This window comes from Dipodomys merriami, unplaced genomic scaffold (genome assembly GCF_024711535.1).
Source record: "Dipodomys merriami isolate MVZ:Mamm:240054 unplaced genomic scaffold, mDipMer1.0.p SCAF_870, whole genome shotgun sequence".
NCBI lineage: Eukaryota > Metazoa > Chordata > Mammalia > Rodentia > Heteromyidae > Dipodomys > Dipodomys merriami.
Window position 1 is genome coordinate 99,331 of NW_027206480.1, and position 2,838 is coordinate 102,168.

Sequence of the window (2,838 nt, forward strand, 5' to 3'; positions counted from 1 at the left end):
TGGAAAGACTTGGTAAAAATTATATTGAGTGAAGTAAGCCAGATCCAAAGAAACATAGGTCCCATGGTTTACCTTGTTTTACCTTTGTTTGCAAGGATTAGTACATGTCTAGGACAAGCAGAGATCAAAGGCTAGGTACCTATGACCATAAGAGATGATGTTAAGCAAAATGTACCCCAAGTCAGAAACAGAAGTGGTTTTTCCTTTCTTTCTTTTGTTTTTAATATGCTTATAGTACACTGTGTGATTCTTTTGTATGTTATTCTCCAACGGTAAACCCCTGTTTTCACTGAATTTGATTCCAGTGTTTTGCATCATATATATATATATATATATATATATATATATATATATATATATATATATATGTGTGTGTGTGTGTGTGTGTGTGTGTGTATATATATATATATATATATGTGAGGAGTGGAAGGGATATAGCAGAATGCTTAAATGGGGATGCAGGTTGACCATTGTGACAATGAGATGTACAGGACACTATGTTGAAAATGAATTTACAATGTCAGGCAGGGTTCAAGGAGGGAGGAGGTGGAGATGTGGGAAGAGAAAGGATGGTAGGGGAAAAACAAAGGAGGAGGTAACAATGCTGTATAGTCATAGTCCTGTAACTCTGAGCCCTCTGTACAGTATTTTTACAATAAAAATATATTTAAAAAAATGTCTGCCTGCTGTAGTTTTCCAGTGCTGCCCTCAGAATTGTATTTTCTGCCTATTCTGGCTGTGGTTAGGTCCACCTGCCCAATGGATCAGTAGTCTTCAAGTCATCTTGGTCCTGCACTGGGACTTGGATTATCCAGTGGTGGTTGGAACCAGGCCAAGGACAGGACAAAACCACTTCCAGGCCATGGCTTCGTCAGTGCCCATGCAACTAGGATTGCAAGCAGAATTTCTCTGAATTTGAGTTCAGAAAACAATCAGTGAAACAAAAGGCAAGTCACCAAACATCTCACTCCCCCCATTTCCTCCTTTCTCCCTCCCTGGGAAAATATATAAAATAATTTTGCAGGTTTTGACACACACACAAAATGCCCACCATTTCCCCTGGTAAACTTGGTTTCAAGTCACTGAGTTATGTCAACTGATAATGCTGTACTCATTATTCTGGACAACATCTTCACGTTGTTTGATGCTTTAATTTTTTGTTGTTGTTGATGTTGTTGGTGGGGTGGCCTGAATTCTGCGTCTGGGTGCTGTCCCTGAGCTGTTCCGCTCAAGGCTAGTGCACTACCACTTTAACCACAGTGCCACTTCCAGTTTTTTTCTGCTTATGTGGTGCTGGGGAATTGAACACAGGACTTCATGCATGCAAGACAAGCACTCTACCACTGAGTCTTCTTCCAGCCCTAATGATTTAATTATTTAAAATTTCTTTTTTTTGTCTGTCATGGGCCTTGAACTCAGGGCTTGGGTATTAACATATCCTAGAGTTCTTCAGCTCAAGGGGATCCCTCTCCCAATTGAGCCACAGTGCCACTTCCTGTTTGGAGATAAGTGATTCTCAGACTTTCATGCCAGGATTTGCTTCGAACAGGTGAATTTTAAATTATATTTCTTCTAGGTGTTTATTGGTACATTACAGTTTTTCTGGAATTTAAAGTTTTCTGTAAACCCGTGTCTTCAAGTAATCAAACAGCATTAAATATTACATTTCTAAGCTATCCTTTAGCATATCCATTTTGAAATTATTATCTTAAGATGAAATTCTAATTCTTTGTAGAAAAGACCCATTAAGTCCAAATGGGAAATATGCTAATTTCAGCAGTGATGACTCTCCTTCCTCTTTTTTTTCTCTCCAGTATCTTTTCTTGTTTGGGAATAAGTATCGTGGACTGTCCAACCATTCAAAAGGAAGATTATTCCGTTAATTTAGTAGAAAAGGAATCCAGCCTGCCTGCATCTCAAGGCAACGTTGAGAATAATGTTAATCTAATAATTCATGTCAGTGGATTTTTAGTCATTTCGATATTTTTTTGTTTAACCACTCAATAAAGAGGTTCCAAAAAGCAAGAATCAAAAAATCATGTTCGGCTTTCTAAGAATGTTTAAAAAACTAGTAATTCAACAAGACACATTCCTTTCTTCCAAGAATTCACGGTGAAGGATTTCTCTTTTATCATAGCCCTTACCACTGACACCTTCCCTTCAAACTTGTAGCTTTGTTCAGTTTTCTTGTACTAGCTTTCATTTTGGTATTAGCCTCAGTTATATCCTTGTAGTATTTGACAATGAAATTCCATTTATTGTTAGAGAGTTCACTTCATATTGCCAAAGCCAGACTCATGAGCATATCATAAAGCATAAACTATTGAGTATCATTAACATGATCATATGCAACTATTCCATAAATTAATATAAGTACCATATAAATGTGCATCTTCATATACTTTTTAAAATGCAAAGTAGTTACATATCTATGTCATAAAATAATTCAGATCACTGGTACAAGTGACTAAGCTAAAACTTTTATTTATATAGTCCCCAGTATTTTTGTCAAATTTTCTTTTCTAATTAACTTTCACCTTAAGGCCTGCTTTTCCTAGCAACAAGTTATAAATTGATATCCTTGGATTTTAGTCCCCTCTGAGTAACCTCTTTTCTTTCCACCACTAGTTAGTCCTTCATGTTAAATACCCAAGGAACAACGTCCCATTGTGCCTGCAAGAGGAGTACCCAAGTCGACTGTCTGTGCCTACTCTTGCCTTGCTTTGTTTGGGAATGTGGTAGCAAAGACAGGGTTGTCAGGGATCAGGTAGCTGGAACCATGGTGTTAAGAATTATGGGTAGAAAAATGAGTAGCAGAGAAAGGGAGTACCAGGGAAA